The sequence below is a fragment of the Haliotis asinina genome, chromosome 5, assembly GCF_037392515.1.
Source record: "Haliotis asinina isolate JCU_RB_2024 chromosome 5, JCU_Hal_asi_v2, whole genome shotgun sequence".
Classification (NCBI taxonomy): Eukaryota; Metazoa; Mollusca; class Gastropoda; order Lepetellida; family Haliotidae; genus Haliotis; species Haliotis asinina.
Window position 1 is genome coordinate 26,579,149 of NC_090284.1, and position 18,347 is coordinate 26,597,495.

Below are 18,347 nucleotides of genomic sequence, written 5' to 3' on the forward strand. Positions count from 1 at the left end.
CCAACAATGGCAACATCACAGATGGCGCTCCTACATGAAAAAATGATCCATATAAAAAGGTTATCCTTATTTTGCACGGTATTTAATTTACTGAAGAAGCATGGCCCCGTAGCTTCATTGTCCTGTAATGTAACTTGTCCGATCTGACTGAATACCCTTTGAAACACGTGTCAGCGCGATACCCTAGGTATCCTGTCTGCTATGACAGGACCACCCTGCTCCACACGTGACGGTCACCTGAGGGGCCACTTCCCCGTGTCCAGGCATTGACATCACAATGGGCAGGTGGAAATGTATACAATGTACATCCATACTGACCGATGGCCGTCTGTCCGGACACGCGCTTAGCACGTACATGTTATGCTTAATTGTCCACAGAGGGTATGGGTTGAAGAGGTCACCCTTGTCAACACCTACACACGAACGCCAACCCCTTTTGAACAAAAACTTCAGATAATTAACACAACAGAACAACGTTTTGGCAACAATAATCACATGCACGCATTTGGCTGTAATTAACAGCCAAGCTGTATGTCTATAGACACTTAAAGCCCGTGAAGATTCCGGTTAGACCCGATCTTCAGTATTAAAGATCCGGGTTAGACCCGTTCTTCAGTAACCCATGCATGTCGTAAGCGACATTGGGATAGGGCGGTCGTACTTGCTGACATGGTTGACACATGTCATCATATCCAACTTACGTATATCGATGCTGTTGTTCAATGGATTGTCTGGTCCAGATTCGAATATTTAAAGATTGCAATCTCATACCTGTGATACATGTATTGCTGAGTATGACGTAAGCATAAACTCACTCACTCACACATTCTAGACGTTGGAAGGTAATGTCATCTCAAGCGGTGTTCGCTTTTCCACGTCTATGTATATCTTAGACACACGACTACATGCGCATGTGTGTTCGTTCTGTGTTAGATCTATTCTGATATTTGCGTAATATGTAGTATTTCACAATATATGGTTCCTGTTTCAGCGACAGCGCATTTAATGGATGTATGCTGTTTTTATGATCCTACTGGGCGTCTGTAGAAATGTAGACCATGGGCGTATGGGATCTGAAGACAACGTCAAAGTCTTATTTTGGGTGTAATATAAACCTGTGTGGTTGACGTAGAAATGAGCAGCATACGTGAGGGAAGGGCCAGGCATGTATCAGATCGCATCTGCATCGTACTGGTCCTCGGTTTGTTTACACAAAGAAATAAACAGAAAGGTTATTAGGGAAAAGATCAACTCCGTCTCTGTTTTGAAAGTTTATTCTCCGTGTCACCAGTCTGTGTGGGACGTGATGAATTAACCGTTATAGAAAACGCACTTGCTTCAGATGTAGGCGACAGTCAAAGCCTTACTACAAGGACGAGTTGTGGAACCTGAAACAAGAAACCAAGTGGTCGACAGCATGAGTACCAAACTACTACAATGCCATAGTGACATTTAAAATAATATTATTTTATAATAATATAATATAATAATATTATAATAATAATAAAAGCAAGCTTTGATAGGAGATTGAGTGAGATCAAACGGTATCTTTTAAGAGACATCTTTATTATGTAAATTGAATTAAAATTCTTTGCAGACCGTCATGACGTCACTGGTTTCCATAACGTCACAGACAGTCAGCTTTAATCTTTCTGCCACTGAAGCCGTTAGCTGTTACACCAAACACTGGCTATTACTGTTTTACAAACACAAGAGTTGCAAAATGGTTTTGAATGATGATAAATATGATCTCACCCTCGAATGGAACCATACTAAACATGCCAACTTTGATCGATCTAACCCATGATGATAAATATGATCTCACCCTCGAATGGAACCATACTAAACATGCCAACTTTGATCGATCTGACCCGTGATGATAAATATGATCTCACCCTCGAATGGAACCATACTAAACATGCCAACTTTGATCGATCTAACCCATGATGATAAATATGATCTCACCCTCGAATGGAACCATACTAAACATGCCAACTTTGATCGATCTGACCCGTGATGATAAATATGATCTCACCCTCGAATGGAACCATACTAAACATGCCAACTTTGATCGATCTGACCCGTGATGATAAATATGATCTCACCCTCGAATGGAACCATACTAAACATGCCAACTTTGATCGATCTAACCCATGATGATAAATATGATCTCACCCTCGAATGGAACCATACTAAACATGCCAACTTTGATCGATCTGACCCGTGATGATAAATATGATCTCACCCTCGAATGGAACCATACTAAACATGCCAACTTTGATCGATCCGACCCATGATGATAAATATGATCTCACCCTCGAATGGAACCATACTAAACATGCCAACTTTGATCGATCCGACCCATGATGATAAATATGATCTCACCCTCGAATGGAACCATACTAAACATGCCAACTTTGATCGATCTAACCCATGATGATAAATATGATCTCACCCTCGAATGGAACCATACTAAACATGCCAACTTTGATCGATCCGACCCATGATGATAAATATGATCTCACCCTCGAATGGAACCATACTAAACATGCCAACTTTGATCGATCTAACCCATGATGATAAATATGATCTCACCCTCGAATGGAACCATACTAAACATGCCAACTTTGATCGATCCGACCCATGATGATAAATATGATCTCACCCTCGAATGGAACCATACTAAACATGCCAACTTTGATCGATCCGACCCATGATGATAAATATGATCTCACCCTCGAATGGAACCATACTAAACATGCCAACTTTGATCGATCTAACCCATGATGATAAATATGATCTCACCCTCGAATGGAACCATACTAAACATGCCAACTTTGATCGATCCGACCCATGATGATAAATATGATCTCACCCTCGAATGGAACCATACTAAACATGCCAACTTTGATCGATCTAACCCATGATGATAAATATGATCTCACCCTCGAATGGAACCATACTAAACATGCCAACTTTGATCGATCCGACCCATGATGATAAATATGATCTCACCCTCGAATGGAACCATACTAAACATGCCAACTTTGATCGATCTGACCCGTGATGATAAATATGATCTCACCCTCGAATGGAACCATACTAAACATGCCAACTTTGATCGATCTGACCCGTGATGATAAATATGATCTCACCCTCGAATGGAACCATACTAAACATGCCAACTTTGATCGATCCGACCCATGATGATAAATATGATCTCACCCTCGAATGGAACCATACTAAACATGCCAACTTTGATCGATCTGACCCATGATGATAAATATGATCTCACCCTCGAATGGAACCATACTAAACATGCCAACTTTGATCGATCCGACCCATGATGATAAATATGATCTCACCCTCGAATGGAACCATACTAAACATGCCAACTTTGATCGATCTAACCCATGATGATAAATATGATCTCACCCTCGAATGGAACCATACTAAACATGCCAACTTTGATCGATCTAACCCATGATGATAAATATGATCTCACCCTCGAATGGAACCATACTAAACATGCCAACTTTGATCGATCTGACCCATGATGATAAATATGATCTCACCCTCGAATGGAACCATACTAAACATGCCAACTTTGATCGATCTGACCCATGATGATAAATATGATCTCACCCTCGAATGGAACCATACTAAACATGCCAACTTTGATCGATCTAACCCATGATGATAAATATGATCTCACCCTCGAATGGAACCATACTAAACATGCCAACTTTGATCGATCTAACCCATGATGATAAATATGATCTCACCCTCGAATGGAACCATACTAAACATGCCAACTTTGATCGATCCGACCCATGATGATAAATATGATCTCACCCTCGAATGGAACCATACTAAACATGCCAACTTTGATCGATCTAACCCATGATGATAAATATGATCTCACCCTCGAATGGAACCATACTAAACATGCCAACTTTGATCGATCCGACCCATGATGATAAATATGATCTCACCCTCGAATGGAACCATACTAAACATGCCAACTTTGATCGATCCGACCCATGATGATAAATATGATCTCACCCTCGAATGGAACCATACTAAACATGCCAACTTTGATCGATCCGACCCATGATGATAAATATGATCTCACCCTCGAATGGAACCATACTAAACATGCCAACTTTGATCGATCCGACCCATGATGATAAATATGATCTCACCCTCGAATGGAACCATACTAAACATGCCAACTTTGATCGATCCGACCCATGATGATAAATATGATCTCACCCTCGAATGGAACCATACTAAACATGCCAACTTTGATCGATCTGACCCATGATGATAAATATGATCTCACCCTCGAATGGAACCATACTAAACATGCCAACTTTGATCGATCCGACCCATGATGATAAATATGATCTCACCCTCGAATGGAACCATACTAAACATGCCAACTTTGATCGATCTAACCCATGATGATAAATATGATCTCACCCTCGAATGGAACCATACTAAACATGCCAACTTTGATCGATCTGACCCATGATGATAATCGTGATAGCAACATGCCAATATAACTACTGTGTAAAACATGCCAACTTTGATCGATCTGACCAATGATGATAATCGTGATAGCAACATGCCAATATAACTACTGTGTAAAACAAAACAGTTAAATGAGCTGCTAATCCCGTGCTTGTTTCATTTACCATGCACCTCGTATAGACTTCTCTTACAAAATACTAAGACATAAAACATAGAAATCCATTTAAACTGCCTATAAAATCCGTTTTCTACGGTTCACAGATATTTCATAATATAAAATATTATACTATCGGGGATTTAAAATGCTGCGCACTTAAAATGAATATTCCATAGACATTAAATTTCAGATTGCAACCCATTAATGGCCACTCCCCTTTTATCTTTGCACTGTGAATACTAAATAACTCCTAAATACCACAAATGACTATGCGACTGTCAGCAATATTTATTCGGAACTTTAAGTACAAATACATTATTCTGACTCAAACACATTTAAATATCCAGATGTGTGAGGGTTGAGGTAGAGGATTCCTAAATACATGTAGGAAGACACAAAATTTATAGCCAAACATATAAAGCCTAGTCCATACACTCAGTCCCATTAAATTTAAACTGAAAATACGTTAATATTGTGTAACTTCGGATAGGTAAGCATGGCGCAATTCTTTATGCCACATTTTGCGTGTGTATTTAACAGGTTCGCTGAAGCCTGGACTGGGTAATCCAAGTAATATACTGCTCCCACATTAACTGTAAAGAGAGGCAAAGCGCGGGAAAAGATCACACCAGTGAAATCAGGGGAGCAGATTTCACAAATACAAAATGCATTTACGTAATAGTCAGTTGTTGCCTTGTCAGCGATACGAAAGTAATCTGCGTGACTAGGGCTGGGATCTTACCGATTGAGTAAGTGCAGTAGATAACCTTACGACATTGCGGTCTCGTCGCCGGGTCATGCACCCAGTCAGTCTATGGGAACCTAGTAGTTATGTCCCCAAATCATGTAGAATAATGTACACAGTCGGGTAACACGAGTAATTAGCAGCATTTAATGTCGTTAATGAACAAGATAACCAACTGTGGCAGTTCAGTTCAGTATATTCTCCAAAACCACTGGCTGTAGAACACTGAGCAAGACTGGAGGTTGCGATCCCTGTCACATGACCGATCACATGATAACTTATGTAACATGTAATTTGCATTCACTACAGGTCAGCATGACAACGAGGCTACCCAGGTGTTTCAGACGCTAGAATTTAGTAGTGTATATAACTGGGCTATGTGGACAGGTTTCACTTGCCTGACAACGACAGTAGAATCTATGTCGAAACGTCGCCTATACACAATAAAGAAGTTGTACATACATAAAAAATGTCTTCTTCCTAAATGTTTCACAGTGGATTATCCTCAGTAGGTGTTGTGGTTCGCAATTATCACATATTTAGCCACATTAAATGATACTTTGGAATATAAAGTAATCGTAGGAGAAAAGCTTGACAACTGAAAGACAGTGAAACACATCTTACAACAGATGAACTAGATATATGTACAAACACGATCTTCTCTCACAGAACATCCCCACACCATAGGTACAATGTGTTAAGTCCATTTCTGGTGTCCCCCGCCGTGATATTGTTGGAATATTGCTAAAAGTGGCGTTAAACCCAACTCATTCACTCACTGTTACAGAACACTTCATGAACAGGGTGGAGGAATACAGCTGGGAACAGTGAAGTCTCTATGCCAAGCTGGTAATGTTCCGATAACATTGCACACAACGAAAGTTTAGTTGTGCGCCATAAAAATCATAATGGCCAACCTTGACTTAATAGAGATACATTTCTATTGTGAATTCCGATGCCAGGGTTTATGTCTAAGCGTCCGAATATTCCACCTGTATATTCTGCACAAACAACTGTGGTCCATGCTTTCATCTGTGTACACCACAGGTGTAACTCGAGTATGCTACATGTCTTATTCCATGATGGATGATGCGGCTTTGAGATACCCCGACAGTACACAGTGATAAAAATAGGTTTGCCTATGCTTCATTTGCTACTGATATTCAAATGTTAAAGATGGCGGAACAACACAAGACTTAATCTGGTACTATTTGATATATGAGAATCTGCATGTACGCTGAGCACCCCCTCTCAGCTACACCTACCTCCCCGCCCCTACATGATGTTGTCCTTAGCGGGTATTGTGTTCCTTCAGTCAGTCGTTCAGTAGATAATCCTGTAAGGACGACCAGCCTGCCGTGGCCAAAGTCGGCACTTTGAAGATATCCCTCATTGTACGTAGCAAGGCACATAGCTTGATACTCAATACAAGATAGATGTGTCTTGTGGTCATGTCCCGTGCTGTGGGGGCTCAAGGTTTCTACAGTTTCAGGTCACACTCTCGGTTCACACAAAGCGTACTTGTTGAAGAAGAACTGATTCTATCTTCAGTGTCTGGTAGTTGTATGCCTGGCTGCTGATCTTGCAGAGTTGGTCACTCACATGTGAAATGTGATTAACAGACAAGCACTGCATGGCTTCGGTCGATCGTTGTACACGTGGTTCCCTTTTCTTCACATTTGATGAAGTATGTAACAGTCTCCGTAGTCGTCGTTTCAACTCTCTATACAGGTGAGGGCAATGTAAATAAATACTTAATCATCACCACTCGACAAAATGTGAAGACCAGCATTTCTGCCCTGAAGAAAAATCAGAAAAATTAACAGAAGTTCAATATGCTGAGTTTTGTCTTTCACTTTGGATGAATAATTACGCATGACAATATGCACTATTGTCTCGCTTTGAAAACGATACAGCTTGTAACTCATTTTATTTTCAAGCAAAAAATTATATTAATGCATATGGAGACATTATTTTCTTATTGGCGGTATACTGAAGGTGGGTGTTTTTTATATTCTGCCTTATATTGTAATCAATATGCCAGGTAACACTGGGCGACAATAACTACTGACAGAAGTTGCACATAGCTGCTATATATCCAGGTTTGGGTGGTCTAGACGCGACTGTGTACAGGGTGCAGTGATTTACCTGTAATACTGGTGACAGCGGTGGCCGTCTAGATTCACTTCGTCATATAAGTCACGGCAACTGCATATCCTATCTTTTAACCAAACATCCACCTGAAATCATGACACTTGTAAAGTATGACGTGAAAGTGATGCTGGCAGCTTAGAGACGCTACTCAATATGGGCCTGTGCCATTACAGACTGCTAGGTACCCCTGAAGTGATGAATAACACATTTGTATACATTCCCACTTTAACGTGTACATATAAACCTTAACAGGACCATTTCAAAAGCGTTTAAGTGAATGAGATACTCTCGCGTGACAATTTCTACTTTTGACATCATGACATAGTGGATAACGCGCCAAAGTCTGGGTTCGCTTCCTCGCATGGCTACAACAGGCACAACCGGTTTACTTGCAATGTTGTCGCAATTTTGCTAAATACGATCCATCACACCAGAGACCATATAATAGATTATATTATTATATGGTCTCTGATCACACTCACAGGAAAGACCTGTGACTCCTAAACTAAAGCTTCCATTTTTTCAAAATATGTGTAATTCCTATATAAATAATCAACTCCATATAAAAGTAGCTCCTTCGAGATGGGTATTTTAGCTATAGAATATCTAGACTTGTTTTAATTCAGACTTTGCGCTAAATGAATGTGTGGAATTATATGGCTTTGGAACTGAGACAAATGATATCTGTTATCACAGTACATCGGGAAAGTTATGGCATTTACAGAGTGGCGATCTAATGTCAGTTAGGTAAACATACTTGTCCAAGTCTAGAAACACTACACCATTCCATCTCGAGACTTTGTAAGAAGATTATCCTGTCCTTTGGAATTTTAATCCGTATTAAAATCAATCATCGTAAGATATCCTGACAACATCTTTCAGTGCAAAGCGTCGTCTGCTCGTATTGTTGGGACGCGTGTCATCTGCTCCTATCCTCTAAGCTGGATTAGCTGGTGATGAAACAGAAAGCTTTTGAAAGGGTAAAGGACAGGAGTTCTCGCAATGAAATGCTAATAATGTTTGATTATCCCATCTTTCCTGTGACAAGAAAGTCCATAGGTCTATGGCTGCAGATGCACATTATTTAAGGAGGGGTAGGGCAGGTAGTTGGAGGAAGAACCTCGAGGGCAGAGCGAGGACTTAAGGGGGTTGATTTTTGACAATTCAAGAAGATCCACAAAAAGGAAGATATCACTTTCCCCCGTAATGGCAATTTGATCTACATTATCCGGCTAACGCAGAAGGGAAAAACTAATCTTGTAGGGAGGTCAATGTGTTTTTATTCTCCTCCTCACAGACCAACGTTCGACCGGCAGGGATACGAGTCAATTTAACGCCTTCGACCACAGAAAGATATCGGAGCAGCCATGAGTCCAGCGGTTATCGAGAACACGTGGACGACGTCCAGAATTGGTCATCATCGTGTCCGGAGAGATCGAGGTCACTCTCTTGGGAAGTCAGTCTGCTGTTTGACAACTCAGGTTTCCCATTCCATTTCATAAGAGCCAAAAACAAGAAACGTCACCTTTCGTATTCCAGGTTCTCTTCAAAGAAAGTATTGAGAAAGTAATTACCACAGTGATGGTACACTCATCTAGAGAACATATTGTCACGGCTGGTCAGGGTATTGATAGAGAGAGCTATCTTGGTATCAAGGCCAATCAGTGGGACATTGCTTAGTGCTGTCATAGTGTCAAGGCCAGTCGATGAGACAATAGCTATCAAGATGCTGTCATACTTGGAAGGCCGGTCAATGAGACACTGTCCAGTTTTGTCAAGCTGGTCGAGGTTAACGATATGTGCAGCTAGTTCCCAGTCACTCGGTGACTGATGTTTGGAGTACACTTCATTATAACAGTATATGATAGTCCTTGCTGTATGATTGTTATCAGTCAAACTTCTATCAAATCATACATGCGGGTGATGTAAAAACCGTCAACTTTGCTTGTTCCACCAAATACTTCAAGTGTCATGACGATGATCTCTAAACCACGTGTGTTGAATATACACTTGTATGAATGAAGCCATAAATGTTTTCGCAGTTCTTATATATAAAAACATTCGTGAGAAGGCAAAATGTTTGTCTAAGATGTCGAGATCCCGCCTTTCCTGTCATCTCGATCTCCACGTGCCTCCCGTGGGCTCGTATCTAGGTCGGAGATATACCCGTTGCTAATAATCTTCCCAAATCGGTTTTTATTTCACTTATGTTATCATTTTCTTTGACCTACACGTGTTTCCGCCTCATGCCATTCAAGCAGACGATATCCGATATGCTCACAACAACGTGCGCAGCTTAAGGGTCACGTGACAACAACAGCCTCTTTCAGGATTGTTGGTTCTGGGTAGATCCAATCTGCCCTGCGCGGCTTGTCGTGATTTCGCCATGAGTGCCTTCGAACAGTACCGGCTTTGTTGCCTTGAAGCACAAATCGAGTTATTATTGCAGTTTATATTAACAAAATGGACGATAACGCGAATCTGGTTAAATCTGGCATACGAAATATTCCATACATAAAGCAGAGACGTGTGAAAACGACCTCTTTTGCGTCCCTCGAGATAAGGCAATACTGACGTACATACACATACTCATCGACAGTGAGAGGTTTTAGCTTACACGTTTTGAAAATATGCTGTCAGCACCGTATAAACTACTGATAAAATTAAATTTATTCAGCAATCCGGTTTAAAATTGTTCTATTAAAGCGTTATTAAGTTCCTCACATCGACATCAGGCGCCTACAGGTTCCACTACACTATATCAGTATCACATGCTGCCCGAGCGAGGACCGTATGGAAACAACTCAAACGGACAGAGGCCTGTGACAGCTGTGATTGGATGAAATAGTGTAAGATGTGTATGTGTTTTAAAAGCACATCCACCCTGTTATTAAAACTGACCACAATTTTAAGTATTTAGTGCTGTCATTTTTATCACCATGGGTTATGCTTATGTGTGTACATATATTTTGAAGTAGGTGACATTCGGTGCGGAGCTGGGGGTTGATGTGTTCCGCTTCCTGTGCTTGGCAAATGTGCCGGACAAGTTGGCCACAACTTGTGTTTTATTGTAGTTTAGAGGCCAGACTGTGCCCATGTGTACATGGAATGGCTGTTGATAGCCTGGATATTTTTTTTTAAAAATATAAGGTTACTATAGAAGTCTATGGGAAAACATTTGGTGTTGTGTAACCTAAAGCACTGGGATGGTTTCCGTTCGCAAGTCTATTTCCAGGAACCTAAACTCTGTCAGTAAGTATAATGCCACCATAAAATCGAGCGTGGATTACACATGAATCATTGTAAAATGGTATTAAACAGAACGTATCAACTTAATAAGACTGATCCATGTTTTCTCGTTCCACATTCATTGACAAAACCCATCCAAGAGACAGAGCGACATCCGTTTATACTGAACTTCCTTAGAAACTACTTGTTTCCCGTATTGTACAAACCTGTTGGAAGGGTACACCTACACGTACTTTCTGAAAATTACAGGTGTCTCTATGAGCCAGTATCACATTGCATGGTACTAGTTGAATCTAAGGTGACACGCTGTGCATAATCATATTTTGCATAATATTACAACAAATAATATCATCCTGATTTCCCTCCAAATATATAAACAAACAAAATAAATGAGTTAGAAAGTTTAGTTTCACGCCGCTGTTTGCGATATTCCAGCAATATAGAGAAACACGAGAAATGGGCTTTAGCATTGTACCCATGCGCGGAATAGAACCTGAGGCTCCGGGCTGACAGGCCACAAGACTACCCCATCGTCCCCCAGTTTAAATGTATACTACATATACATGGAACCTGTTCAGTCTTGAAGGTCTGTCTATAGCAGCTCTGTATCCGGTTCAGCCAGAACCTATACATGTATAATGGTGATGTCAGCAATCAGAAGACACTGTACCAGTATGAGTCACAGTAGTACACATGTACCCACAATAAGCATAAAGGGAAGACGCCTCTTTCCTTACGCACACTCCCCTGCCCCCTGTACATCTGTACTGCTTAGGTTTACTTCAGTTCAATATATATTTATACTACACGCTATATACATTTTAGATATGAAAACGAACTGTATTTAGCGCCTTTCCGAAGAACATTAATCGAGAAATATATACATGCAGAAAGAAATTGTCTCGGGCGTTCGCTACTAGTGTGACCCTTGGCAGCTTGAAGATTGTGGAACATCCAGTTTTCAGTAATGTATGCTGCCATATTTACAGCAAAACTTTGTGCGTTTCCCCCTGTTATTAAGAATAAAATGAGTGACTGAAGGGGTACACTTCGTTAACTCTAAACCTGAGGCGATCCTGTAAACCAGACATGGCGCACCGTGTTACCTGGATTTTCGAGACAACAAAACGAGAAGTGATATGTGAGTATCTCGTGTGTCACCCTATGAAAAAGATGCCCAGTCACATTGAGGAATATGTTTGAGGTACCATGTCAAACCAGCACTATATGAACCCCCTCGTGTTGGAGCCACCTGTGTCCATTGTTTGACCAGCAGGTCAGTCAGTGCGTGCTTAGTGTTCTCCGCTATGAAGATCAACAGTAAACGAAAAGGAATAACAATAAAGCAATGCAATAAACCCGAGTTAATTCCAACTGACAATAAATCGGGTTATTCAAGGTTTTAAACGTTGTATTTGAAGAGAACCCAGGTAAGTAATATAAAAGGGTCATTAATATGAAGTGTTCGGTCCAACACTGCCTCGCCCTACAATCAGAACACTGGGCAAAGGATTACCACTGGGGTATCAACATTAAAGGACAAACTAACTCTTTATGACAGCTTCAGGCTATTGGAGAACTGTAAGACCAAGGCCCAGGGTATGTGGCCCTGTAACGGCCAGGTTACCGCTAGGGGTTAACCCTCAGGGTATTGAGACCAAGAGGATTAACGCAGACACCTGAAAATTGGAAAGGTGAAGATGTTAGGTCCGAACCATTTAAGCGTTCCATTAAGGGATGAATACTGTAACATCCAAGCCCAATGAACTGTCTGCACTCAGTAGCTGAGGGTATTGTTCTGGTGTCACCATATAGTGCAATTATATCGACAGATCAGTGTGGCTTCACGACATCAACAACAGTATGATAACAGCGCCATTACGAGGATATTGACAGTGCTGTGTTGATGGACTGTTATCCTGGAGCTGTGACTGTTGCAGAACACTATAAGAAGACGATCCCCGCCTCTTGTGTTGTAAAAGGATTCGCTGTTTAATAATTTGCTTAGGTGTTCTCGAATAAGTGCCGCACCACTGACATCAATCGCAACAACAGGCGTGAAAGAACGAATGAAAGAATGAAAACATTTCTTGGGCATTACACTATCGCTTAGTTTCTCAACATATATCATTTTGAGAGTAACAAATATTTCCTTTGAAATTAAAGATGTGCCCACTGAGACGAACATGAGGAAATCTGGACTTGTTCCACTTGCTGAAAGCGCTGAGCGGAAGGGGAAACTGTGTTCAGGAACAGTGCCATGGACATTAGACAAACGCCTTGTTTTCGAATATATATTTTGATTGTAACAAATAAACCCATTTAAATTGGAAGGGAAACCCAAAGCAGACCAAATATTCAGTTTTGAACCCGTGGAAAACGAGCACTGAATGAACAAGGGAAGTTCAGTGCCTGCCCAGTTTTGTACTCGTGGTGGGGTTGTAGGAACCTTTTTGATATACTCTCTGGTTCTAATTTTTCTGCCTATATAGTGATTCAGTAACGAATACGTTTCTATATGATAGCATCAAGGTGGAGCCGCTATCGTCTATCAAGCGTGGATTGTCGTGGCAGGTCTGCTCTAGAGAGGTCACTGTTGATAGTCGTCACGCGTCACTGACGTTGATTACGTTAATTCACGTGCCAATTACAGGTTCCGATTCTATAACACTAGAACCCTGCTTCGGGGCTCACGGAACAATTGCAGGGTGACGTAATTATTTTCGGACAAATTAGAAGGGGAGGTAACTGCGTCGATTAGTAGGCAATTACCACTGACCACCGATGGGTTTAGCGAGAGATTAATGGCCGCAAGGGGGAGTTAATCGCAGGAGGCCGTTAACACCTCGACGGCAATGTGAATGAATTTATCCGACTTACAACAATTTAAATCAGTTACCCAATCGCTGACAAATTGTTTATGGGTGATTTGTCTTCTATGTAGCCTGCCTTCCGGCGGTTCAGTTTGATTTGCAAGCCCATTGTGGCCTAAATCTGCAGTTAGATGGCCGTTACGTATGGCCTTGTGTGCAGACCGTATGTTCGGTGGGCCAGGAATAGCCGGGTGATGTAAGTTGGTAGCGAGGGGTCCAGGGACGCTATAGAGAAAAACATAGGGGGAAAAGGGCCGACTGGACGTGTAGACGGTCGAATTGTTGAGAGAAAAGAAAGGCAACCTCTGCTGAAAGGACGGAGTGGCATGGTCGAGTTATTCGACAGACCATATACTCTTTCGGTATATGGTCTCTGTTTTCGGCAAGCATGAATTATGCGTGACATGTATTTTTGGGAAACTCCACTCAAACTTTTCATATAACCCTATCAAATAATTCACATGTTATAAATTTACCAAAGTATGTTGTAAGTGTGAACTGGTTTCTGCAATTTATCGATCGTTGGACATAGATATTCTTAACACATGTATCGGCTAAAATAGTTCAAACATACAGCTACTATACAATGCGTGAACTTGTAAGATATATCCAAAAGCTGCAGGCCCCGTCCTGTACCGAACACCTGGACTTCTAATCACGGACAGTTTGTGCTTTTGTGTTTTGTATAGTTCAGTTATTCGGTTTCAAATTTGACAGTTCGATCTGTTTTAACATTTCTTAGTTATGTTACTTACTAATGAACCAAGGTTGTTGAAAGTACATTACATTCACAACGGACTGTAACGTATTTGTACATCTCGGTTGTGTCTAATCTGATCCATCTCAGATCGAGTGGCTTTACATGGATATGATGCATAGTAGCATTGCCCCAAGACTCTACTGAATGCTGACCCCATGAATGTATACTAGCAATTATATTATATTATACTATATTATTATATCAATTATGAGGCAAGTCTATATTAGCGGACAGTCTAAGGATGAGGACCTCAGTCTGTTATTTATTGTTTTTCTTTTAGAAATTAACATTTAAACGATTACCTTTTACTTGTGCAAATCTAGGTGTGTAGCTTCAAGCATGTGAGGCATTGTTTCACCTGAGCCTATGATGACTCGGCTGGCCTAGTACAGACGATGTGATAAAATAGCCGTCAAAGGTTATCTGTGATCCTTCGTGTTTCGACCTCACCCTTAGGTGACTGATTGGACAGAGCAACAGCTGATAAAAAGACTCAAATAATTTACTCGATTATTTTGAAATTTCTAAATTTCTAAATTATTGTCATTTTTAACTGTTCAGAATCTTTAAGCCAAAAGCTCCAGAACTGAATGAAAGATAACAGGAGTCCACATCGTTTTTGCTTAGCTTCCAGAAACTAATCCACCAATCAAAACATTAGACTCACTTACGTCAGTCACCTATTCTGAACTAGATTTTGTCAGATATTCAGTTCTGATTAAAATACTATTTGCACATGAAGGGATGTATTCAATTTGTTAACCCAATTCGTAAATTTGAACAGATTATTGTCATGAGTTTAATAAATGATGAAACTCAGTGAAAATTGGTGAATTCTGAATAAAAACGTTGACCAAACAAAGCTGTTCACAAGCACAATATGTGCACATGCTTTTCAGCAATTTCATACGTGATCCTCATACAATTCATGGTTTCACAATTCACAATTCAAGTTAGTGGAGAAATCAATCGTTCATGTAATCATATATATATATATATAGAACTGGGCTATGCATGGGTGCGACTAAAACTTAAATTGCCAACATATTGGCCAGAACTTAATCCCTTTTATGGAAACTACTTGTCACAAAGCGCACGTCTGTTCATAAACTCGGCGCTTATATTGTATTCTTCGGTAAAATTATTTAGTTCGAATCACCAGAGCCACAGGTTTTTATCATCGTTTTTCGTAAAGGAAAATTAGGGTTTCACAGTAGCTAGCTGTGTGTATGAATGAAACCTGAGTAGCTATTACCCTTAATAACACTCAGTTCCTTTACACCTCCGACTTCACGATGCAATAAAGCACAAGAGTCTTCAACTGTTGTATTTGTCGCGAGAGAATGCCATGCAGGCAAAGGGGATTCGATGTATTTCAATGAAAATTTACAACAGAAAGGGGGCAGCGGAAAGTATGTGTAATAAAGCCCTCTGTAGAATGTTTGGAACACTGAGTCACAAGTGAAGATCCTTCATGATATAGTTACTTAGGGAACGCTTGAGTGGCTTGCATATTGCTCTCCACAGGAGTCCGTGCAAGGTAAATAAAGTAATCCTTGCGTTGATTACAGGTGAATACAGGTACATATACTAACAAAGAAGGCTAGTTGAGAGATTCGCTATTGCTGTGCAGTGTTACAAAAGTAGATGAATGGCTCTTAACCTCATGTCTTCAGCTCCTTCATGGGAGTGATGTCACACCCGGCGGCAGCTCTCCCGTGGGAACTGTCACCCCACTCTCGACATGTCCCTACGCATCTCAAACCCCGAAACAAACCCTCACATTGAGACGCTGATCCCCCTGCATGGTATAGGAACATCGCTCCCAAAACAAACTACTAATGGCCGTACTACGCGGGTATTCCACGAAGATACCCTGGGGAGTGCTGTGTTTTGTTAATGCCATGGTATTAATGATACTGCACGTTCAAGTTTTGTTCTACCGCAGTGCTAATCCCCTCGACCCCTAACAACGCCAGGTCGGCGTTTCCCAGCGGGTGGGAACCCTGTGTTAATCTTTTATATCAAGTGTTCAGAGCTGTTGCAACACAAGCACTTCGTTCATTAGCAGTAGAATATATCTACTTGATTTACCAGACATCGACACCATATCATCACCTGGCTTAACGCCATAGTTGTCACGAACACACCTAGCTTTCAAGAGAGAAAAATGGTGTAACATGGCAACAACGTCACAGGCCACTTTGACGGTGAACATCGTTTGTGGTAACGCTGAAACAGCTATGCAACGAAGTCTCTCTACTGTTATCTGTTTATAACTAACGCAGTATTACTGGCAGAGGGGTTACCATAGCCAGACCATGACTTATTGAAATACAATCGCTTATACATGCTGACATATAACCTATAGAAGTACGTCGGGCATGTAACATGGCGTGAAGTTACAGAAATAGGTCGTGTATACGACATGGCGATTAATTATAGATATACATCGTGTATATGACAAGGCGCTGCGTAATAGAAATACGTCGGGTATATGACATGACGATACGTTATAAAAATACGTCGGGTATATGACATGGCGATCTGTTATAGAAATACGTCGGGTATATGACATGACGATAAATTATGGAAGTACGTTGGATATGTGACAGGGTGGTATGTTATAGAAATACGTCAGGTATGTGACAGGGCTATATGTTATAGAAATACGTCGGGTATATGACATGGCGATACGTTATAGAAATACGTCGGGTATATGACATGGCGATCTGTTATAGAAATATGTCGGGTATCTAACATCATATTGGCCTACTTAGCTGTATTTTTATAGCTGCACAGAGGGCACAATTAACAGACCAAAGTTTTCTGATTTTTTTAGAGTGTTATAGAAAGGAACCTGGACATTCCTCTTATTCCCAGTCACGTATTTTGGATAGTTTCGTTTCAGATTTTACTTAATGGTAAGTCGTCTTATTGAAACACAATAGTATACATCAAACCCAAACGCCTTGGGGTGATGTCGGCGTTCCAAAACCGTGATATTCCCCGAGGGCATCTTACGTCAGGTTCTGTATGTAGGTATAAATATGCATGCAGCCTGTTATACTCCTCTTGTCCCCATCCATCATCTGTATCTTCATTCACATCACCATACAAAGGGGAGTTAAGACTAGATGTACCTGAGTCACTTCACGCTCCAGATCCGCTGCCTTTCCAACAACCCCGCTCCTTCCCTCCCTGCATTACGAGGCGGTCCTTACGAGGCACACTCTGTACCTACTGACACTACAGTTCAGGATGTAAGCACCTATTTATCTACATCTCGAATCAGTTTGACAACTTCAAAACTAGGGTTTTCAGACGCTTGAGTTCTTGAGGAGTTATTTTTGTGGTAATGATAGGCCCTGTGTCCCTGAGATGCTTGAGTATAAAGGTGGCTACATATATATCGGTCACGCACAATAAAGTTTGAATCTCACAATTTACAGTTTAATCGTCCTATTTATGTCACATTTTGTACAAAGACGAATTTAGCTAGACCTCAACTTCCACCAACCCCACAGGTTCAACAGTCCAATAAAAGTATTATTTCTATTGTGATGTGATGTCGTAAAAACATTTCCCCCCGAAAACTTCGAAATTCAGTGAAATGCTGTTAACTGGGATGTCGTTGAGTATATTGAATGTGCAATTTAACCAATTCTGTCACGCCAGACCTTACCCATAATCTTTACCGTCTTCTTCCACCTTAAACTTGCCAACACATAATACAGCTTTACTCTCTTCCTCTACCTTCAACTTGCCAACAGATAATACAGTTTTATTCCCTTCCTTCACATTAAACTCTACAACACAGAATACAGCTTTACTCTCTTCCTCTACCTTCAGCTTGCCAACAGATAATACAGT